This window comes from Tamandua tetradactyla, chromosome 6 (genome assembly GCF_023851605.1).
Source record: "Tamandua tetradactyla isolate mTamTet1 chromosome 6, mTamTet1.pri, whole genome shotgun sequence".
NCBI lineage: Eukaryota > Metazoa > Chordata > Mammalia > Pilosa > Myrmecophagidae > Tamandua > Tamandua tetradactyla.
The window spans coordinates 2,876,395-2,901,661 of NC_135332.1; the positions used below are offsets into that span (position 1 = coordinate 2,876,395).

General features: G+C 37.3%; 1 protein-coding gene and 1 long non-coding RNA gene across 6 annotated transcripts in view; one reads left to right on the forward strand and one right to left on the reverse strand.

Annotated features, from left to right (window-relative positions):
* Nucleotides 1–803: 803 nt before the first annotated feature.
* LOC143686959 (uncharacterized) lies at nucleotides 804–20,244 on the reverse strand. The gene is made up of 2 exons (XR_013177322.1): nucleotides 20,177–20,244; nucleotides 804–1,877 (listed from the first exon to the last, which is right to left on the reverse strand). It is a non-coding gene; the product is annotated as an uncharacterized LOC143686959 (long non-coding RNA).
* A 190-nt stretch (nucleotides 20,245–20,434) lies between these two features.
* Nucleotides 20,435–25,267, forward strand: part of LOC143686957 (myosin light chain 4-like) — a 52,041-nt gene continuing 47,208 nt past the window's right edge. For 3 of the 5 annotated variants that reach the window (XM_077163461.1, XM_077163460.1, XM_077163463.1), the window contains exon 1: nucleotides 20,435–20,665. The gene's annotated coding sequence lies outside the window, so the exon portion shown is untranslated. The other 2 variants (XM_077163465.1, XM_077163462.1) reach the window with 2 other exon arrangements.

A 25,267-nucleotide genomic window follows, 5' to 3' on the forward strand; every position in this document is an offset into this window, starting at 1 on the left:
ATTATCAAGAAAAGGTACCAACATGTACGTTGTTCGTTTTCTTTGAAAATACATACTTCCAATCTCCTCTATGTCCTCAGTTGATACCTGCTTACCTATTTTAATAGAACTTTCAATTAAAAATGAAATCTCATAATTATATCACTTCTATAATTTACTTTTTCATGACCTTCCCATGCATACAACTTTTTTAAAAAACAAAGCTTTACCTGGTAGTAGTCTAATCATTTTTTCAAGCAAAACATCTAAGACAAAATGATCAGCCTTCAACAGTAAAATTGCAAATCAAAAAAAATCAATCATTCCAATGCCAGTTTATTCAGTTTCCCTGTATTAATATTACTTTGGGTTATTTTGTCTATGCATTTTCTTGTAAGATACAAAGTGTAAAAAGTGTTAGAAACAAGAGTTTGAAGTGTCTTGATGTAAAGCCTCCTAGAACTTTCCTTTTCACTGCATTAAGAAATCAAGTCCACACAAACTACTTTGTTTTTTCTATAGTTTCTTTGTTCAAACTGCCTTAACTTTCAGAACACATTCTGAGATAAAGTTATAAATGTCCTTGCTAGTCAGATTGTACTCTTGCAAGACCTCACTTATTAAATAAAAAAATCTTATATAAGAGTACCTACTGGATTCTTAGCACCTACTTGGTGGTGGGTACAGTGTGGTAAATGAGACTGACAAGTCCCTGCCATCATGGAGCTTACAACCATGACTTCCTCCCCCATCCCTACCGTCAATGAGAGTCATCTGAACCTAGTTAGTACCATGTTGAAAACAAATGACTGCAAATACAGATATGATGCTATTTGTATACTTCTATTTCAAATATAGGAAATGGACAAAGAAATGGGAATGCTTCGATCACATTAATTGGAAATCCAGTGCTGGTTACATTGTTGCTACATGAAAAGTAAATTTCTTATTCTTTCATTCACTGTAGTTTCAGAGGAGGGAAAGAATATGAAGTTTTAGAAAGATATAACTTTTAGACCTTCAGAAATTACTTGTTTAAAATTGAGTATAAAGTAGCAAGAAATTGATATTGATATTTCCAAACCTTACTCAGAGTCTCTTCACATCTTTTTTTGAGAAATTAATCCAATACTTTATTTTAAAGGATTATTCCACTACTAAAGAATACAAACAGATGAAAGAATCATTTAAGAGTATCTATTGAGCCATTGTTTGGGGCTTTTCTTCATGATTCATTTTTCATTCATTATTCATTTGGATTATGCTTTAACAACATATGCTCTGCTGGGGTACCCACTGTTTAGTGACAGTGGTGGATGCCGTGGATTGGCTTGGTAAACACCCCCCTTTCCTGGGTGCATACCTCACTGCATTCTGAAAAGCTGAAAATTACGCTTTCCATAGGCCGTCACAACCATAGGGCAGGATGAGAATCAGCTTCTGCCAATAAGATACGCTTGCACAGATTTTGAAACATGGACACAAGTAGTGTTTGTGTCACTTTTGGCTTTATTTTTCCCTTTGGCAATCGAGATCTTGATTTCTAAAGCCATATCCCATGTCCACTCTATATGTCCCTTGGTGTTGAGAAGCAGCTATGGTAAAAGTACTGGTGGCAGCTAATTCCCAGCTTTCTGATTTGTGAGTTGTAATAAGTGGAATAAGTTCACACTTGATAGTTCCAGCGGTGGCCTCAATGCTGAGGTGACACTCCTGCGGTGTTCTGAGTGGCTTTTCCAGGAGATCCTGCCTAGAGCTCACACCTCTGGCTTCCTTTCATTACTTTTGTGATATTCTCTGTATTAAATCATTTTCTGTTTTATTTATATATGTCTCTAAATTATGCTGTTGAGTGTCAGGCTGTGAGGTGTTGCCCACCATCTGTTCTCAATTGCTTCCTGTAATAGAATTTTAATAGGTCATACGCTCATCCAATTAAAAACTGTCCTTCCAGCCTCCCTCGATCAGGTGTCCAAGTTCTGGACAATGAAACTCAAACAGAGGTTATATCAGTACTTCTGGCTTTTGTCGTTAAAGGGAGTGAACACGCCATCTTCTGGCACTTTCTTTCTTTCTGAGGGTTGTTACCATGGCAAGAGAAAGAGCAGCTTCCCTGAATCTAGAGATGGAAGTCACATACTGAGAATGGTAGACTGGGACAAGCACTGGTTGATAAAATACTGGATTATTTTATCAACCGTAAAATTATACCTTGCATAAAATGTGATTTTGGGTTCTCTTCTTTTTAAGACTTCCTATTGTAGCAACATATATACAAAAATATTTCCTATTTTAACTACTTTCAAGTGTCCAAGTCAGTAGTATTAATCACATTCATAATTTGTGCTGGTGTTAGCAACATCTATTACTCCAACTTTTTTGTCACCTCAAACGGAACTCAGTGCCCACTAAGTAATAACTTTTCCTCTCCCAACTCCAACTGTGGCTCTGGTAACCTATAATCTACAGTCTATCTCTGTGCAATTTGCTTTTTATAGGTATTTCATATAGGTGAGATCAACTCTTAAAATAATACATAACTTGGTTACTAGCAGTGGGGCTCCACCATTATAAACAATATCAGGCATTGGCTTAACAATTGGGTAGCAGGTAGCAATAACGCTGATTTGCTTGTGGTCCTTATTATGCAGGGGTAAAACATTGGTAAAACTATCACTTGCACTCCTTAAAAAAGCAGACTATTTGCCAAAAGAACATGCAACATTCATGAACAGTTTGGGAAAACTAAGAATGTTGAAAAACACAAAATCTGAGAGATGCTGATTGTTTCTTGTTGTACAAAGTTCTATGAGAGGGATGCACTTGGTCTATTGCTTTTTTTTTCTTTTGTATACTGTATTGTGGGGTCACATTTCATTCTTTTTCCATGTGAGTATCCCATTATTGCAGCACCATTTGTTGAATTTTTTTGTTTGTTTTTGTTGATTTCTTTGTTTGTTTGGAAAGTGCATGGACCAGGAATTGAATCTGGCTCTCCCACATGGCAGGCAAGAATTCTACCACCAAACTAACCTCACATCCCAACTTGATCTATTTTTAAGAAGTGAGTTTAAAGAAGCAATTTTAGCAATAAATAGGCCTCACTTTTCCTCAAGTACTCATATTAAAACTTTGAAGTTATTTGGAGTCTATTCTAGTTTTAAAGGTTAGAGTAGGTGTGATGCTTTCTCAGCTAAATAAATGTCTTCCAATAGCTTTAAAGGAGGCATCATTAAATTCAGGAAGCACAAAATGCATTGAGGCAAAGACCAGTGAATAAAAGAGGGTAGACTGCTAGCAAGGTGTCTTGTAGATCAGATCTTTGGTTATGGTGGTTTTCCCATGGAACTGACTGTAAACAGCTAGACTGAAAGCAGACACAGCTTCATAGTGAATTGTATTGATCTACAAAAGATCTGCAAAAGCCAATATATGTTTGACCTTTAAAGCAACACCTGAGCCTCTCAATTAGTCTTGTAGAAGGCCACAAAATATGTGCGTCCTCCAGTGAGGGAATATTATTCAATTCTCTTAAGGAGATCATAAGGGGGATCAAATAAAATAAATTCTTTATTTAGAATAAAGAATTCATTCATTGAGTTCTGATATACCAGAACAATGAGTATAAATCAGGATCGTCACAGGCAAACCAGACCTCATTGTAAAAATAATGGACAAAGGAGGCTGTCCAGAGTGGGGGGTAGAAACGGGAACTATAAATGACAAGCAACAAAGAAATCCCTTCCAGATAACACAACCAAGGTTTAATCTAAGAAACTATTTCATTGCCAGGACAGAGAATGTTTGAAATTCCCATGCAGCAGAATTTGATTTATTACCTTGAAAAATGAGATGTATTTTTCCTATCCTTACAATTTCTGAATTGGACTTTAAAATATAGTGTTTTGTGTGTAAGGGAAGTAGGTGTGTGGAAAGAAGTGTCTAAGCATGTATTTGGGTGACAGACTCCAAGTTGTTCTCCAGGATCCTTTTCCCTCTCCTTCCATAGTACTGGCCAAGCTATAAAAGGCCACATTTCCCACCTGTCTCTCACCTAGATGTGGCCAAGTTACTAGCTCTAGATGAGATGTGAAAAGAAGTGTTACACGACCCATAAAACAGCTGTGCTCTTAAAAGGACTGCACAGGCTCCCTTCTGTCTACTTTTCCAGCTGCTGCCCCTGGGAGATGGTGAGAAGTGGAATAAGTCACCTTGGACCAAGAAATGGAAATCTTGTGTTGAGAATGGTAATGCTCAACTGCTGGTTCTTATGACCATTTTATATAGAAAAGAAGAGAGACGAAACATGAGACAGAAAATTCTGTTTTGCTTACATCCCTATATTTTTGGTATCTTTGCTACAGAACTTAGATTAAAACTGCATGAATTATCACAGTAGTCATAAAGTCAAAATTTATTTTTCTCAACATTTTGCTAATATTACTTTTGAAAATTGAGTAAGAATATATTCAACTTGACTATTTCAAGGCACAAGTTCAAAATAAGAATATTGCAAAATGTTGATAATCCATAATTTAGAACCTAAATAATTATCTCCAGTGGATATTTGAAATAAAGAATTCATCCAGTGAATCTGAATGCCACTAATAATTTAAATTAATTCCAACAAACATTTTATCACATGTTCACATCTGAGCTTATTACAACATTCCACATGGTTTGGTATAAGACATAATAATATATGAACCACCTGAAATGTACAAAGTCTAGAGTTCCAATCTAAAAAAAAAAAGTAGCAATCTATTTTAGATTAATTCAATATAAAATTCAAGTTCAATAATTAATATACTGTACAAACAGAAATAAGGAATTGATTTTAGAAGGAATTCAAATTTTTTTCTCAGTGTGACGTGGCTAGAAAAATCTAATTTTTTTAATAAAAACAAAACAGAACATATATTCCTCTATTATTAAACCTATTGATTAAATTAAACTGCCTATGATTTCAAACCCAAGAACTAAGGGTTAACATGAATTTTCCTCTTGCTCTTTGGCTCTTAGAAGTAGCCTGAGAAAATTCTCACTGCCTGATCTCTGGTGGGGTTGCCAGGGTGAGAGCAAAATTGAAATATGCAGTCTGAGTGAAGAGCAGAAAATAAAATTAGTCTAACAGTTCTCTTAAAAGCAAAAGGAAATTAGAAGATGCCACTAGATAATAAATGGGCTACTTTTTTCCCCTAATTATTATGTTTTATGATACTTGCCAGATAATTAGAATATTGAACATGTGATACTGATAATAGACTGGAAGCTCAGTGTGGACATTTGGGAAATGCATGAATATTTCTAGGCCATCACGGATAGCACATTCTTCAGGGATAGGCTGCAACTACAGGCCATGATGGTCGTGGACAACAGGATAGTTATTTTCCTTTTTGATTCTATTCTCATTTTTTAAAGTTAAGTCATCTGGATAAAACCCTTCTTTATATCTTCTCTTTTTCTTCTGAGATTGTATTACTCTTTATCTAGACAACACTTGAGACATATTTTACTGTATGCCTTGTATTATAATGCACATATTTTCTTTATGTTTTGCTTTACTATGGAGTCTGAATTATATTCAGAACTTCTTGGTTCTTGAACATTACAAACATCAATTCTTTTTAATTAATTGTCTGTTGTTCTTGATCCTGCTTCTGGCCTTTGCATATTTCCATATACTTATTGCATTATTTTTACTTAACTGCATGCATTTATTAAAAAGTTTTTTTATTCATTGATTTGCTTATTCTTTGTTCATGTTTGTTGCTCTCTGCAGCAAAAAGTTGATGCAATGGAAATTTTTAGAATAACTTTTTAAAATGCTCCTTTTACCTATGTATTGTTTGAATTTAAACATTTTTCTCAAAGTATAATTTGTATCCAATGAAATGCATAGATTTTAAGTATAGTGTTTGATGAGTTAAGTATAGCATTTGATGATAATGCCTAGACCTGGCTAAGCTACACCTCTGTCAAGATAGTTCCATTATTCCAGGGAATGTTTCCTCATTTTCCTTCCCAAACTGTCCTCACCTTTCCTCCCAGAGGCAATCACTGTTCTAGTTTCTGTCACTATGGAATAGTTCTGTTGTCTTCTGCAGAAGTCTTTAATTTTGCTCTAGCAATCAGTGAATTTATGGTTGTCTCAACTTGATTGTTTGGGGTTTGATTAGAGTATAGGGTAACCAGCCCTGCTCCTCAAGTGTGGTAATTCTGGAGCTCCAACAGAACATCTAGGGCATTCAACAAGGTCTCTGCCAGGTCTCTGGCTGATAAGGTGTATGGTGTATCACGGCACCTCTCCACCCAGAGACTCTGTCGGGTTCATAACTCCACACTAGCTCATCTCCACAAGGCCTGTGGTCTCTTCTGCACACACAGCTTAGAATTTAGACAAAGATTGTGGAGGACACTCACTCATTTGTGAAGTTCAGAATCCAGCTGATTCTATGGAATGATTCAATTAGAGATACCTTGTGTGGTAGTTAGGTTCGGGTGTCAACTTGACCAGGTGAGGGTGCCTTGTTCTGTTAGCAGCTCAGCATACCTCATCTCCACACACGCAGCTTGGCCCAGACCTTTGGAGATGTAGAAGGAATCACCCTGGGGAAAGCTGTGGGAATGCAGAAGCCGGGAGAGAAGGCCAGCAGAGAAGCAGAGATCACCCTGCGCCTTCCCGTGTAAGAGAGAACGTCAGATGAAAGCTAGCTGCCTCTACTCTGAAGAACTATAAGTTTTTAACTAAATAACCTCCCCCCCTTTATGAAAAGCCAATCCATCTCTGGTGAGTTTCGTTCTGGCAGCTTCAGCAGACAAGAACACCTTGGCAAACCCTGACCTCCAATCTGTCTCTTTTACTCAGTGTGATTGCTGTTCTTTATTTGGGCTCCACTTCCCTTTGGATGGAAAGTGCTCTCTGATAAAAATTACACTGCATGTAGAGCTTATTTTTCATCTTTCTTTTCTCTTGATGATTATGACACTGAACCTGCTGTTTTCCAGTTTTTCCTGGTATTATATTGTATGCAGCAGAATGGGCTGATAAACATTACGCTATCATGGCCAGAACTAAAAGTCTCATAATGAGGTTAATTTTTACTGATACATTTTTTGACATTCCATCTTGGTTGATAAACCCTTCCCTGAAAATAGAATAATGCATCCCACATCTATCTTATATGGTTGTTTTAGGTTTAAATGATCTTTGAAAAATATAACTCTTCTCACAAATGATAAAACTTCAGTGTAAGTAAAATCCTAACTCTTCAGTATGATTAGTATCCTAACAATTTAAAAACATACACATGGTAGGTAAACGCAACTCAATTAAAGGGAGTGTAATTCTGGAAAAAAAATATATTTGGGAGGATAACATATACTTTTATCACTTCTCAAGCTTTTCCAGCAAACCACCCTTTTGGCAGAGGAGTCTCAGCTGGATCCTAGCAAGTATGAATTTTATTGAAGGTGCTATATTTGATCTTAAAATTGTGTGCATGCAATATATAATACATTGGGCTTAATTAAAATATATTATTCTCTTTGCTTTCCAAACTTTGAGCAAAACAGAGTCAGAAAACATCACTGTATATTTTTATAGCTCCAGTTGTATCCTGTACATAGGTAGTTATATGCTTCTTCAAGAACTGTAGTAATATGTCTATATTTACCTGAGACCTGAAGACATTCATCTGAATATGAATATTTGGCCTACTTAATTCTGAAGCTCTGAAGCTTTTTCCAAAATGGTTCACTCTTAAAGGACTCCAGTAAACAACCCACTTTGAATGTGTGGAGACACATCTCCATGGAAACCACCTAATCAAAAGGCCCCACCCATAATTGGGTGAGTCACTTCTCCATGGAAAACAATTTAATCAAAAGATTCCACTGAGCAATATCGAATGAGGATTAAAGAATGTGGCTTTTCTGGGGTACACAATAATTTCAAATCGTCATAGCCAGGCACACTCACCTCATCCCCATCCACCTAAAAACTTCTCATCTTCCAACTTACACTGTTCAATAATTACCTGTTCTGTGGCATCCTCTCCAGGAAGTTGCTCTTTTCTGTGCTCCAGGAAACACATAAATAGAAATTATTACCAGAAGAATAAATGTAAAAGGCTGGATTTGCTCCATGGTACCCTAGATGCCACTGTTCAAAACTGCTCACCTACTTACTAAACCTCCCAGGGAGAGCCCTGCACACAGAGACATACTAAAGCCTTTATCCAACAATCCTTTCTATAAAAGTGTTTCCTTGAGATGATGTGAGTCAAGCAGAAGGAGAGTTAAAAGTGAAAGTTTCAGCCACATATACCTCTGTCATCTCTGTCTGGGTGAGTGTTGACAACTTAGGTTGCTCTGGGTGGTCCCATTTTCTCTGTGCCTGCTGTGCCCATAGTCCAGTACCATAGTTCAGAGCTATGTACCTTACTATGTGCCATGTTTCTTCTAGACTCTAGGAGTACAATTATGAACAAGTAGTTCTCTTCTTTCTATAACACACACTTTTGAAAACTTATAAAAACTATGCACCTCCCCAGAAAAAAGCTTATTTGCTTACATACAGAAAATCTACACACAGTTTTTAGGGGTTCAGTTATCCCGGTCCTTTAAGAACCACTGTTTTAGCTAAGCACGGGTAACCAAAGGTGGAACTGATTGAGGCAATACTAGAGTACGATACATAGTAAGTGCTCAATAAATATTTGTGGAATTGAATATGGATACAGAAAAGGGTAAAGACAAGTTACTGACCTAGAAAGGTGGTCTGTCTTGCATATTAGAGACTATTACTACTGCCTTGGGAAGAACTGCTGCTACCAAGGCTAGGAGTGACGTTCCTTGCTTAAAATTCAAAAATACAAAGTCATAGATGTCAGGTAAGTATACATTAAGTAACTAATATGGTGGTGTCCTAGTTTGCAAGCTGCTGGAATGTGATATACCAGAAACAGAATGGCTTTTAAAAAGGGGAAGTTATTAAGTTGCAAATTTACAGTTCTAAGGCGATGAAAATGTCCAAATTAAAGGCTATAGAAATGTCCAATCTAAGGCATTCAGGCAAAGATACCTTGATTCAAGAAGGTTGATAAAGTTCAGGGTTCCTCTCTCAGCTGGGAAGGCACATGGCGAGATCTGGGAAGGCACATGGCGAGATCTGCTAGCTTTCTCTTCAATGATTTCCCAGGGGCTCTGTCCATTCTATTGGCTCTGTTGATTTTGGTGGCTCTAAAACTTTTTCAAAAATGGTTCCCTCTTAAAGGGCTCCAGTAAGTAACCCCACCTTGAATGGGTGGAGAAACAACTCCATGGAAACCATCTAATCAGAAGTTATCACCCACAACTGGGTGAGTCACATCTCCATGGAAACAATAAAAAAAAAGATACCACCCAGCAATATGGAATGAAGATTAAAGGACATAACTTTTCTGGGGTACACAATAGATTCAAACCAGCACAGCCAGTAATTCAATTAATGGATTAAACAAGGTTTTAATGTGTTGATCAATGAACCTACTCATCATTTACAGAAGTGATCCTAAAGAAAGGTTCTTAGAATATATCCCCTTAGTCCCAATCCAAAACAGAATCTTCTTTCTCCTAAACTCCAAAGTCTCCTAAATGGTCTTCCCACCTGTAAATTTTGGTGTAATTCATCCTGTCCCCCAATTATCTTCTTCAAACACAAATATCATCACAGGGAGACAGAAGACTATAGCGGGAGGCATGGGTTCAAATTCCTGCTCTACCACTTATTAGTTCTGTGTCTTGGGCAAATCAATGTCTCTTAAGTCTTGGTTTCTCCATTTAAAACATAAAACTCTAGTAAAGTAAGTAATAGTTTCTAGTCCATACTTAATAACTATTCATAAGTTTTAGCTGCCGCCATCATCATTATCCTCATTTCTTCCTTCCTCATCAAAATTCTCCAACAATTCCTTCTAGATAGCCCCACAAACTTTCCTAAACAAGTATCTACAGAAGGAAGCACAGATTCCTTGGAGTAAGATATTTAAATCTCATGTGGCATTCACCTCCCTTTTTTCAGTTCTGTTTTCACATCTCACCAAAGCTGCCTATGTCTAGAATCAGAAAAATCCTCCACTAGTCCCTAAAGACTCACGTCATTTTCATATTTCAAAGTCTTTGCTTATACTGTTGCCTCTCCTTGGGCTATTCTTTGTCTTTAATTCTATTTCCTAAGGTTTGAGTCATCCTTTTTTGAAAATTCACCTTACATGTTCCCCTGCCTGTCATGAAGCCTTCATTGCTCTATTCCATGCAATATTAATTGTTCCCTCCTATGAGATTCTAGACAATTTTTATTATATTCTTACATCACACTGTTTATTAGATTTGGTTAAATAACTAGACTGCAATTTCTTTTTTATTTTTTGGCATGTGCAGGCACCACAGAATCGAACCCGGGTTTCTGGCATGGCAGGCAAGAATTCTGCCTGCTGAGCCATCATGACCTGCCCGAGAATGCAACTTCTTAATAATAAAAATCAGGTTCCATTTTCTCCCTCACACCTACCTAGCCCTCTCACACCTAGCCCTCACTCTGGTTGGTACCTAAAAGGGAACCAATGAAAAGTATAGCTCATCAATCCCTTATTAGCATAGACAGAGGGGGAACAGCTCCCCCCCAGCTTTTATAATGCAAGGATCCTGACCTTAGACCGCTTTTCCTTTGGAGAATGCCTGTGTTCATCTTCCTTCAAGCTTGTACCTTTGCTACGCATTAAAAATTTTGAGCTGTACTAAAAAAAAAGCACTGTCTGGTAGGTAGATTCGGGTCAAAGTCTGACTGAAGAACTGGAGCTGATTAGACTTTAGGGTAATAAACTCTCTTAATGGTGTGATCTATCTGGAACATATCCAGATTTTTCTGGTTAACAGCCAGCCTAGAGCATGTCCTATGTTTCCCTCCAATCTATTCTGGTCATGTATCTTAACATTTCAATATGCCTACCACTTTGAAAAACATCCATTCAAGCATTTATTGAGCACCTACTTCATTTTTACATAATCCTGATTCCAGTAAAACAGTAATAAAAACAAAGCAGAACACAAAAAACAACAACAAAAGTATCTACCCAATTTGAGAAAATCAAGTTCTTCGGGTGGGCTGCACAAAGCATTACCATTTTGTGTTTCTGGCTTTCTACTCACAATATGAAATTATATACAAGCCAGGCATTATTTCATAGGCAGACACCTGTTTTAGTCATTGCCATTGTGAGTGCTTTTGCTTTATTACACAATTGGGAAGCAGAACCTTAGAACAAATACATGGGATTGGCAAGGGATTGAATATTAGGACAGGTTTTAAATATGCTATAGAATCACTGCAATAGAGCCTGCATGCCCTTCATACTACAACACGGCAAAGTGATATATAAAAAGAAATATGTAAGAGAATCTCAATATTTGGGTTAATAATTTTAAAAAGTGGTTCCAGAAAACAATAAACTAAAGGGTATTCAAATTTAATTTGACTTAACAATTATCTCTTGAATGTATAGAATGACCTCCAATTCTAATCCAAGGCCAAAAAAGAGGATTCCTTTGACATTTATTAATCAAAGTGACACTCATTTATGTTTCATCATCTATAAAATAATGATAAAAACATCTACCTCCTAGATAGGTGTGTAAAAGTCCAGAATAGAATTTAGCCTAAACCCCTATAAAAACTGATATGGTCTTTTGGTGTGTTCTACCAGACTTGGCATATTCTAGGGTTCTGAAACCACGCATGTAAGTATCTTTCAAACTGACATGCATTTGATGATTGTGAATGTAATTCATTCACTGTGAATGTAATTAGTGCTACTCAACCATATACTTAAAATAGCATATATATTTATATATATGTTACCACAAATTTTTTTTAAATGACACTCATTTAATTTGGGTTGATGAAAAAGTTTTGGTAATGGATAGTGGTGATGGTTTTACAACATTGTGAACATAATTAATGCCACTGAAATGTACCTTTTAAAGTGGTTAAAATGGCAAATTTTATGTTATATATGTTAACCACAGTGTTTTTAAAAAGGCATTAATTTAAATTATATTGTAATACTGAAAGGAAGATAACTCATAAACATTTACATTTTAAGCATACCATTTTTTTTTTGCCAGGACTACTTTAATAGTGTCTTAAATGGTCTCCCTGAATTCCTTTCTATCCTATGATCATTCTTGCCCCGTGAAGTTTTCACAAATCAAGTCTGATATCACCCTTCTGCTTAAAATCTTTCAATGGCATCTCATTGCTCTAGGATAAAAGCCAAAGCCACCAAACTAGGTAGCTGGTGCAGCCTGTGTCTATCTCTTCAGTGTTATCTCGTACCATATTCTTTCATGCTCTTTGTGCCACAAAGGGCTTTTTCCAGCTCCTCAAATCTGCATGTTACACTCCTACCACTTGTCTTTTATGTATGCATACTCCTCTCTTCACCCAAATTAAATTCTAGTCATCTTTCAGATCTCTTCTTCAGGGAAGGCATTTTGGGACTCCCAGATCAAGGTATATATCCTTATTATACACTGTAATAGCACCAAGTATCATTCCTTTGCAATAATTTTCACAGCTAGAATGTTACATTTATTTAGGGGAGCATTTGACTAATGCCTTCCTCAATACAATATAAATACCATTAAGGCAGGGACCACATCTGTTTTTGCTCACTATTATACTCCCAGCATCTCCTATATGCTTTTTAGTAGGTGCTTAGTAAATTTAAGTTGAATGAATAGACAAGCGAATTTCCATTTCTGGAGTCTTCTCATTTTTAATATTTTTATATGTTAGTTTTAGCCTTCAATTTTTCTGTATTCTTATATATCTAACAGTAAAGGATCTCTGGGAGTCTCTATTCAAAGAAACTGTGGCAAATAGAATTATTTTGTAAAGCAAATAATTACTACCTAATAATTCCTTTATAAAATCTGGGGATTTTCTAAGAACCTACTTGTTTAGTTTTATTGTAAGTGAAAGAACATATGAGTATGAGAAAAAACATACCCAAGATTTGATGTTGGAAACCTGGGTTCAAATTTGTGTGCTGCCGTGGAAAAATAATGAAATGTGACCCCCACCATAAGGCACACAAAAAGGGAAAAAAAAGTTTGTGTGCCAGCATTTCCAGCAGTGTGACTTTGGGGAAAATATTTAACTTTTCTCGGCCTCAGTTTCTTCATCTTAATAATGGGACTCTATTTCTTAGGGTTGTGATGTAGATTAAATGAAATGATACGTATCTACAGTGATAATACGCTGACTAGCACACATTAGGCACATAAATGGTCTTCCTTTCATATCAATATGAACAAACTCAATATACTCAATAGGTTAGTTTCTAGTTTTCATAATACAGTATCTCCCAAGCATATTTACTACAATTGCATATTTTGTAACACATACACCACTAAAGACCCAAATTATTCAACAGCTACCTTAGAACTACCGATCACCATGGGAAATTTGACACATATATAGTAAGGCCATACATATTAGAACTTTGAATTTTTTTCTGTATTTTTTAAAGAAATGAAAGGGAGAAAAAAAAAAGAATCATATCCAAAGGCCCTATCCATTTCTAATTTAAAATGAGGTTTTATTGAGGACAAAATTTTTCCTTTATCACAAATTCTTAAAGGTGTCAGAAAGAAAATGATGGCAGTCAACTCAAACTCCCATGGATCCCAGAAGTAAAACTGGCCACTTTGAGAATCCCACATACAGCTTCCATCACCACTAAGTTCCTTAGTGATGGCATCTCTTGGGAGGCAGGAAGAGAATGGACTATTTTCTATGGAACTACAAACTGGCAGTTGATGAGCAAGGTTAAAATCAGTTCCCTGATTATTCATTTGCCTCTGTCCAACTGCTGCTGTAGGCTGACCCCTAAAAGCATAGCACTCATTGTATCACTTCTAGAATTCTACACATCAACCAGCTGGATGAAATGCAGCTAAAAGAAAGTTACAAAGCAAAACAGAGCAATGACCCTCCCCCAATAGGAAAAATATTTAAAGAGAACTCCTACTGATTAAATTACTGGGTTGAATCAGGTTGCATTTATTTAAAAGATAATATATCAAAAGCATAAAAATTAAATCACAACCAACAGGTAACATCATATTCAATAATGACTGAACGCTTTCACCCTATGAAAGGTAATAGGCGATCAGGAATAGGACTGGATGCCTGCTTTCACTACTGCAATTCAATACTGTGTAGTTAATTCTGGCCACAGCAATTAGGCAAGAAAAAGAAATAAAAGACATCAGTTTGGAAAGGGAGAGGTAAAACTATCCCTATTATAAATTGCATGACCCTACACATAGAAAATCCTGAATTATCTACAAGAAAGCTACCTGAGCTAATAAATGAATTGAGCAAAGTGATGAGGTACAAGATCAACGCACAAAAAAAAAACGGTAGGATTTCTACACAACAGCAATGAATAAAGGAAATAAAAAAAAAAATAGCAACTAAAAAAATAAAATATCCAGGAATACAAAAGATATATAAAAGAATTATACATGGAAAACAGCAAGATATTGCTGAAATTAAAGACCTAAATAAATGGTATGATAGTCTGTGTTCATGGATCAAAAAATGTATTACCTGTAAATCTGTAATTTACAGATTCAATGAAATCCCAATAAAAATTCCAACAGCTTTCTCTGCAGAAATGAAAAGTCAATCATCAATTCATATGGAAAAGCAAGGGGCTCTGAATAGCCAAAATCATTTTGAAAAAGAACAAAAATGGAGGACTTATACTTCCTCTGCCAGTCTGAATCTGTGGTGAACCCCAGAAAAACCATATCCTTTAATCCTCATTCAATATCGATGGGTGGGAACTTTCTTTTCCCCCCAAGAACCTTTTTTTTTTAACTTCTTTATTGTATAATATAACATATATACAAAGCAAAGAAAGAAAAAAAACAAGTTTTCAAAGCACTCTTCAACATGTAGTAACAGGACAGATCCTAGAGTTTGTCATGGGATCTGTCCTGCCACACCAACCTCTCAGATTTTTCCTTCCAGCTGCTCCAGGAGAATAAAGGAAGCTAGAAGACTTAAATATTTTTTTAATCATCACAATTGGCTTTTTTTTTATGAAAAATAACATATATACAAAAAAGCAATAAATTTCAAAGCACAGTACCACAATTAGTTATGGAACATATTTCAGAGTTTGACATGGGTTACAATTCCACATTTTTAGGTTTTTACTTCTAGACACACTAATATACTGGAGACTAAAAGAGATATCAATTTAATGACTCAGCACTCATATTCATTTGTTAAATCCTTGGATGGTGTGTTAGTTAGGTTCAGGTGTCAGCTTGGCCAGGTGAAGGTGCCTAGTTCTGTTCCTGTGGACATTAGCCAATGGTATGTGAACTTCATCTGTTGCTCATTACATCTGCAGTCAGCTAGGAGACGTGCCCGCTGCAATGAATGATGTTTGATTTAATTGGCTGGTGCTTAAAAGAGAGTGGTCAACACAGCACAGCCCAAGTAGCTCAGTATACCTCATCTCAGCACTTGCAGCTCAGTCCAGGCCTTTGGAGATGCAGAAAGAAATCACCCTGGGGAAAGTTGTTGGAACCCAGAGGCCTGGAGAGAAAGCCTGCAGAGATCACCCTGGGCCTTCCCACATAAGAAAGAACCTCAGTTGAAAGTTAGCTGCCTTTCCTCTGAAGAACTAATGAAATAAATCCCCTTTTATTAAAAGCCAATCCATCTCTGGTGTGTTGCATTCTGGCAGCTAGCAAACTAGAACAGATAGGAACTTTTTTATTGTTCCCATAGAGATGTGATTCATCCGATTGTGGGTATTGACTTTTTTTTTTTTTTGGCATAGGCAGACTCTGGGAACTGAACCTGGGTCTCTGACATGGCAGGAGAGAATTCTGCAACTGAGCCACTGTTGCAGGACCCTGTAAGTAATAACTTTTGATTAGAGGGAGATGTACTCCACCCATTCCAGGTGGCCTTGACCTGAAAGTGTGGTAAAAGTGTGCCATAAAGAGTGAAGCATTATGAATAATTCTGCATTCTGATAAATGCCACAAGATGTTGAACGTTGGAGACATCAAGTTGAGCTGAATAAGCTAGATGCAAAGGACAGACTTTACATGATTTCACTCAAATGAAATAACTAGAACATGCAAATTCATAGTGACAGAAAGTAGATTACAGTTTACCAGGGATTGGGGGAGGAGGAATGAGGAGTTAATACTTAACAGGTGTAGAGCTTGTTTGGGGTGATAGAAAAGTTTTGGTCAAGAATGGCAGTTATATAGCACAACTTTACATATGTAATTAAAAGTACTGAATTTTATGCTTGAAGGTGGTTAAAATGGGAAATATTATGTTGTCTATATTTTCCCAGTTAAAAAGAAAAATTGCAAACTTTCTTACTTGCTAGCTTTTCCTGACTATGAAATGACTTTAAATATAAACAAACCACTAAAAGTTGTACTAATTTGGACTTAAAGGTGAACCTCATACATCGTTTTGTTATTCTTGTTTTTGTAAAAAAGAAAATAGCTGCCTTTTTTTTTTTAACTACAAAAGAAATGGATACTATAAAAAGGTATAAAGGAAAAAAAACACTGGAAATTTTATATTGTAAATTACAACCTTATTTCTAGAACTCCTTTAACTTTAGTCTACATCAGTGGTTCTCAGTCTGTGGGATATTTCTGGTTGTCACAAACAGAAAGTAGGGAGACTACTGGCATCTAGTGGGCAGAAGCTAGGGATGCTGCAAAACAACTTACAATGTTCAGGACAACCCCACAACAAAGTAGCTTGCCAAAATATCAGTAGTGCTGAGGTTGAAAAACCCCGGTTTACATTACCATGTAACCAGATTATTCTGTTAGCCTGAATGTCTGCCTTACTCTTCTTGTCTTTTCCTTCCTTCCTAATAGCGCCAGACAATAATCCTTCCTGCAGCACTGTTTTCATCACATAATTCTTCTGCTCAAAAACCTAAAAAGTTATTTATTACCAATACATTATATCCAAACTCCTCAGCCTGGATGAGTCCCCTACAATCTGAGTCTACCTGGGTAGCAAACCCTTAACTCTTTCTGCTCTGCAATTCCCATTCCAGTCAAGGTAATAATTTTACTGTCTTCTCCCTAAACACCATTCTCACGCTCAACTTCAGGCTTTGGCTCAAGCCATTCCACACCAGGAATAGTCTTTCTCTTTCTCTCCCAATTCAAATACTTACCATCCTCCTATGGGTTTAAGTTCTATTCCTTCAAGAAGCCTCTCCCATTTTCCCAGTCTACAAGGATCTGTTTCCTGATTTCCTTTATAGTATTATCCATGCAATTAAATACATACTGATTTGTAAAATTATCCAATTGCTCCTGTTTAGCGTTTATATCTCACCAACAAAACTAGGATTCTCAAAAGATTAGGGATTATGTCTCCATATTTCTAGCTAGTGATCTCACAGATATCTCCAATTTAATTTGTTTAAAATGGAATTTTTTTAGTGTCCTCCTTCAAATCTGTCTCCCCACGCCACTAATGAAATCCAGGCAATAATTATTGATTCCTTCCCAATAAACACATTCAATCAATTTCCAAGTCTCATCAGTTCTATCTCCCAAACATCTCTTGAATTTCTATCTTCAAAACATCTAATTCATCTACTTCTCTCCTACTTCACTGTTATCACTTCAGTACAGGTTACCATCAACTCTAAGATTATTACTTTTACTCATGCCCAACCCCCCACATTATATTTCTCATACAGTAGCCAGAGAGATCTTAACATATAAGTCAGATCATGTCAACCCTCTACTGAAAATCCTTCAATAATCTCTATTGCACTTAGAATGAAAACTAAACTGCTTATAATGGCCTTCCAGGCCCTGCAGGATCCAGTCCCTGCTGAACTCATCTTTTCCCATTTCCTTCTCCCTCACTATGCAACTCCAGCCACACTGACATTCATTCAGTTCTTCCAATGCCAAGTTTGGCTGTCTTAGGGAGTTTGTACATGTTTTTTGTAATGTTCTTCAAATTACTGTTTCCTTCCCAATCTTCAGATCTCAGCTTAAATGTCATTTCCTCTAAACTAAAAGGACTTTCTTGACAACTTTTTTAGAGAAGTATTAGAATGTCTTTTATATTCTTCTATGATTGGCATATAGCAGATGCACAATGCATTCTTTCTTATTTGAATTTTTCATTGAGGCTACTTAACGTTTTGCTGCTTTGCAGTACCTTCTTTACTGCTGCATAAGCAAACCTGACACCTGGACTTAGGTCAGGTCTCAGAAAACCTCTATTTATTGTGTCCTTAGCTTATTAATAATTGTAATTATTGATTTGTGATTATCTGTCAAGTGTTTTTCACTTCCTATAGACCATAAGCACAATACAGGCTACATCAGGATACTAGATATAAAGGGAATAAATTATTATGTATTTGCAATGATTTTTTCCCCCTCAAGGCTTATTCTCTCAATTCAGATCTTAGGCAGCACTGTCTTCAAGATACTCTATTGTATCTAAAATATATGGTAATCCTAAATATAAGGTATCTTCCATTTCCTCAAAGAAAATTTCAAAAACAAATGTGTTCTAGCCAATTTGAATATACAAATTTTTGGTATGTAATCAAATAGTCAATGCCTATTAATTTAATCACACATATTTTTAAATTACAAAATATATTTAGTAATTTCATTTTTTTCTACTCTTACTGCTTATAAGAATTTCACCCAAACTGTTCACATACATCTTTGACATCAGTATTGTCGTCATCACTACAGCCACTTTTTTTGGTCATTTAACACAATTTCCCAGAGTATACTACCTCCAATTCTAAGTTATCTGAAATATGGTAATCTTTGAATCCATGTTAAGTGCTATCACAAGACAATTCCAAGTCAAAAGTAGTCCTTCACTATCTAGTGATCTTAAGTGATACTGCGTATATAGTACCCACTTAACTATATTGCTTATTAAAATTGAGTTTTAAAAAGCTTGTTTACAACTTTATCCAACACATCCAACTGTGAGGTCCTACTTCTAAGAACAATGGTTTAACTTATATAAACATCTTTGCCTCTTTTTTAAAGACTGAGTTCATCAGGAAACTTTTATAAAGATCCAACTAGCTCTGAGTATAGTCATTTAGGCCAGTGTGTCTTCCTCAAAAAGTTAATATTAAAAATAAAATAATCAACAGAACTTCTGCCTCAAAATGAGATTTTTGTAAATACACAAATACAAAGTAATACATTTGGTATGAAAGGAAATTTGGGGAGGGGCAATGCCCTTATAGTTACGATTATGTGCATATGTGGTTTATCAGACTGGCTATTCCTTGTTAAACCTTTAATGAAAAAAAAAGAAAAGCAGAATAACAGTTGGTCATCTTTCAACTTTTCCCAATGCTGGTTAATACTATGAACTCTAACGCATCCCAAGAAAGGAACAAAGTAATTTCCCAACCTACTCTCACCCTTTACCCATTACATGCAATCGGTTACCCTAGTTTATTAAAATATAGACAGCATCATATTCATCTGTCCTACTTTTTTCCTCACTAATTCTTTCCCATTTTCAGCACTATCCCTGATCCATTGGTTTTTATCACTTTAACCAAAGTTGCTTGCTCTTCCCACTGCTCCATATCCTAAAACTTCTTACCAACCCAAAATCTAATGGACAAAGCTAGTGACGGGTGAAAAAGAGACATACTCAGCTTTTAAGCTTTAAGAGCTATCTAAGTGCATTAACTGCAAAGAGTATTCTAAGGAAAAGAGGAAAACTGACGGGCACTATCTAGAAATAACCTACATTTTTCTTGTCCATGCTCTATTATTAAATCGTGTCATATGCTAACAACGAAACTAGTTTATCACTTTAGAAGCCTTTCAGGGCCAGACAGAGCAAAAGTATTAATTACTAAGACAAAATCACAAGATAAACCCCCCTCTCTGCGGCTTGGCTCGCAGCCTGGTCGGGAAGCGGCGTATGGCCACTCCGCGGCCCGGTGCGGACTAGGCCGGGCTGCTTCTCCCGCCTCTCCCTATGCCGGGTTCTGCCTACCCTTTCGTCAGTTCAGCCGACCGAGGCTGCGAGCCAAGCCTCAGAGAGGGGGGGTATCTTTACCTGGACGGGTTCCTGCAGCACCGTGATTCTTGAGGCTCAGGCCCACTTTCTGCAGTGCCTCAGACCCCAGTAGCGGCTCGGGCCGGCCAGCCCCGGCCAGCCCCGGCCAGCCCCGGCTCATTTAAACTCACCAGCGACCGTTACCGGGGGATGGGGGAGGCCGAGCGATTGCCGAATATCTCCGAGCGGGACACGGAAATACCCGAAGTGGAGATGGCCGAGCGGGAGCCAGACGGAAAGGCCCGAAAGGAGCCGGAAATACCCGAAGTGAAGTGGCGGGGAAGGAGACCGTTACCGGAAATTGTTGAGGATTATCGGAAACTACCGAGTGTAACTGAGAGTGTAAATTCCCCTTCTCAGCTACGCCTTCACCCACGCATGCCATGCCCAATCGGCCTCCAGCAGGCGGCCCACGCCCAATCGGCAACCAGCAGGCTGGGCGTGGCGGGACGGAGCGTTACGTGGCTGCGGTGATGTTTGCATTCGCTGGTCAGTTAACCTTTGTGGAATAATTGGTGCTCGGTGGTTTAAGCAAAGGGTAAAACACTGGAGTTCGGGGCTGACCTTAATCAAGACGTATTTGTCTGTTGAGTCTTCGTCATTTATCTACTTTCTCACGGTTCTAGAGGAAATCAGAGGAAATTCGAAAGGATTGTCCTGCCGGAAGATTTAGTTGGGCCCTTGTCTTCAAGGAGATTACGATCTATTTAAAGGAAAAGCAGTGTGACAAAGAGTGCTACATTACGTGATTCCCATTATAAGTGATGTAAAAATTAAGAGAGATAAATTAATTGGGATTGAAGATAAAGAAGGTTTCTTGGAGGGAAAAAAAGGACATTTAAAGTGGGCCTTGAAAGATAGGTAAAATTAAGCCAAAGGAAAGGAAGCAGAAAGATCAGGCTGGTAAGAATTAAGACATTAACTTGAAGTAGTTATCTAGGTGACCAAATTACGGAAGAATCTCAGAAGGCAGGTAGAAATTTTTATTCTTGATAGGAGAGGAATTCTCGTCTATTGGAAAAAGGCCTGATTTTGAATTTCAATTCTGGCACTATCCGGTTTTAAGTTCTTCAGCAACAATCCCTTTTCACTTCTATTTGCTTAGACTGGAAAAAAAAAAGATTAAAATAATGAAATGCAGTAACGTATGTGGTTGTGCTCAGCACATGTCTCTCAAATTTCCTTCCTGCTAAGTAAAAAAATGAGTGAGCTAGGGAACTACTAAAATTTTGTTTTTGTTTTTCAGCAGATGATGAAAACAGTTTTTAAAGGTTAATTTTCTAGTCAGGGCCTCTTTAGGCTAGATACGGGACTCAAGGTATTGTGTGGAAAATTCCCCTTTCTGGTTCCCACATTTTTATGCAGAGGAAATCAAGTTAGAGTGGGTTACTCCCTTCCTTTTGGTGAGGTTGGAGAAATGCGTTTTTTATTCTTTTTCATACCAACTGACATAGCTACCTCTTTCTCTACCAGCCAGCCTCTTTAGTCACTGCTCATGCACTTGCACTCCTGCAAAAGGTGATTTTCTGCTGTCCTGTGCCCTCTCTTTTAGTAAGATTATACTGGATGAATTACAGTGGAAATAGACTTCTTAACTGTCCAATAGGGTAGCTATTAACAACTAGCTATTTAAAGTTTAATTAATTAAAATTAAAAATTAAGTTCTTAAGTCACCCTAGTTACATTCCAAGTACTCAATAGACATATGTGGCTAGGGGCCATCATATTGGCCAGCACCAGTAAAGAACATTCCCATCACAGACAATTCTTTCAGACAGCACTGGACTAATGATATTAACTAAAATTTCTTGAGCCTTACTTTGTGTCAAGCACAGTTCTAGGTAGGTTTTTTGATTGATTAACTTTTCCTTTAAAAATTTTTTTTGGGTGCATGGGCTGGAAATTGAACTTAAGTCTCCCACAGAGCAGACAAGAATTTTACCCCTAAACTACCTGTGTATCCCCAATTAGCCAGCACAGGTAGTTCTCTTATTTTATAGATGAGGAAACTGAGGTTAAATAACTTACCACAGTCACACAAATGGATTCAAATCCAGGAAATCTGGCTTCGCATTTCTTACTAACCCCATTCTATGTCGTGGAGAATAATTAGTAATCGAGGTGTTTCAGTTGTCTGTTGTTACAGAATAAATTACCCCAACACTTAGTGCCTTATAACCATAACCATTTTATTGTTCATGATTCTGTGGGTCAGGGATTCAGAGAGAGCCCAATGGGAAGGCTCTTCTTTGCTTCATGTAGTGACAGTTGGGGTGTCTTTACTGGGACTGGAAGATCCAAGATGACTTCACTCACATGTATGGGGTCTTGGTGTTAGTGTTGGCTGGCTCAGTTTGTTTCACATACTTCTCTTTCCACATTGACCTTTCATCAGGCAGAAGTACCCTCAGCTTCTTGATTTAGTGGCTGGCAACCAAGAGGTCAAAATGGAAGCTGTGAGGCCCCTTAAGGCCTAGGACTATAAGTTAAACCTCATCACTTGTTGGTTAAAGTAAGACACAAGATCAGCCTGCATTCACCAACTCTTGATAGAAAGAGTGGCAAAAAAGGCACAGCAAAAGACATGTGAGATGGAAGGGACTTTTGGACCTTCTTTGAAAACAATCTACCGTCAGAGGTATGAGATGAGAGAACCTGGTCTTTAGGAATGGAAAGAAAGTAATGGATAAGAATATCACTTTTAAAATTTGACCCTTTTAACTGCGTACAATACTCTAGATTTGTTCTAATCAATTCGGAATGCAATATAACTGTTATTTTTACTATCTGGATACTTCTTTTAAGTAGACTGAAGTTGTCTTTGCATTTGTTTGCAACCACCGCACACTGTTTTCTTATGCTAAGCTTGTGATCATTTTACAAACCCAGCTCATTTTCATGCAACCTGCTGCCAACCCAAGTCTTGTACTTGTGCAATAGTTTTTTTCGGTAAATCTGAATGTAAGAATTTACCCACAGGATACATAAAGATAATTATTTACATGTAAACGTGCCTCTAGAGCCAACATTTAAGGAGTCTGTTATGCTTGGCACTTTGGCTTTTAAGCTTAGAATTTGCCTACAGCCCTTTTTCCCCTAAAAATGAGAATCTTTTTTTTTTTTTTTTTTGCATGGGCAGGCACTGGGAAACAAACCTGGGTCTCTGGCATGGCAGGTGAGAACTCTGCCTGCTGAGCCACCATGGGCCAAGAATCTTTTTTTTTTTTGACCATTTTCATGCTCATATATCTGTTGTTATTTTCTAATCATCCATAGCAAGGCCACATTGAAATTGTGCTTTGATAAATTCTTTTATAGCATTTTTACTTCCTTCTCTGTCCTGATTAATCACCACCCAGTAAACACTTTGACAACCTACTCTTATCCATTATCCACATATGTTTAGCTGGTGAGTGAAATTGGGTTGCAGTAAACATTTTTCCAAAAATGGTAAATTATTTCTTCTGCTTATCCTGCCTCCTAGTCCATCATGTTCAATCAGATTTGGAGGCCAACACTTAGGGAACTATTGAAGAAGCTATATATGGTTTCATTGGCAAAATGCAGGTTCCACTGAAATGTAGCCCAGGGTAAGTGTACTTTTCCTGTCAATTCCATCTGTCCTCCTTGTCGTCCCCTTCATTTTGTCCCTGCTGTATGCTACTTTACATTCTCCGTATCTTAACTGACTTAGAGGCTTTTTTTCCTTTTTTTTTTTTTACCCCATGTTTGTTCCTTTCTCCTAGTCAATTTACCCTTTCCTTTAGCTTCTTGTCAACATGAAAAAAAAAGCCTCTTGCTTTTTTTTCCCTTTAGTTTACTGTTGATTGCTAGTTTCCTTTACAGCAGCTCTGCTAGGTATAATCTTTGAAGTGCTTCAGGAATCTGTTCTAGGCCTTCCTCTCACCTTACGCCTTCTACTTAGGCAAACCCACCCATTCTTGTGGTCTCAGTTTCTCATCTGAAAGTTGTTAAAAAAAATCTGTATCTCTGGCCAGATTGCTTCTTAGAGTTCCAGACCCAAATGCTTAGCTGCCAACTGTCTCTATCTGGATGTCTCACAGGTACCTTGTTCAGTATGGAACGCCTCATTTCCTACACCTGAAATATTTCCTATCCCAGTTTAAAGGATTATCATCCTCTCCATTGAACAAACCAGAGATCACTCTTTTTCTTTAACTCCAACATTTAGTCACAAAGACCTATAGGCTATATGGGAAGATGGGCAATTAAACAAGTGATTCCAGTAAAATTGGTAAATTTACCTCCTAAATGTACCTTATTGTTCCTGCCTCTAGTCTTACCTACCACCAGAACCAACTCTGATCATGTCAGTACTCCCCTCCCTACCCTGTCCCAATTCAGGGCTTCCCATTACCCTTGAGATATAGTCCAAACTCATTAACTGGTCTTATAAAACCTTCTAAGGTCAGGTCCCTGCTTCCTTATTCAGCCTTGACTCACCCCATCTCCCCATTGTGCTCTACATTTCAGCCACGTGGAATTTCTTGACCCACTCTCCTGCCTCATAGCTTTTCATGTACTGCTCTTTCTGCCTGGAACACTCTGATCCCACTCTTCACCTGATTACCACTGCTTATCGTCCAAAAATACTTCCTCCAGACCTTTCTGACCCACTGTAATAGGTTGGCTATCTCTGCCATTGCTCCAATGCCACCATGCTTTCTTACCGTTATTATCATCACCTTTAACTGGAATCACTTGTTTAATTGTACATCTTCCCATAGAGTCTGAACACTCCGTGAGGGCTGAAACCCTGTCTGCTTTGTCCCTGAATGTATTCTCCAAACCTAGTTCAGTATCTGGTACATAATGGGTGCTCGTTTTTATTTGTTTAATGAAAAATAGAGTCTCATTCTGTCCCTATTACTGTTTCTTATTGATTGATTATTTTATTTATGTCTTGCTCCCTAAGAGAGGTCAAGTCTTATACTTGTCTATATTGTTCTTTGACAAATATCACATCCATAATAGATACTTAATTATTATTAGAAGCATTTATACGTATTACTCCTTCCTAAACCACTTTTCTCTTACTTTTTTTTTTGTATGCTATATGGTGGGGTCACA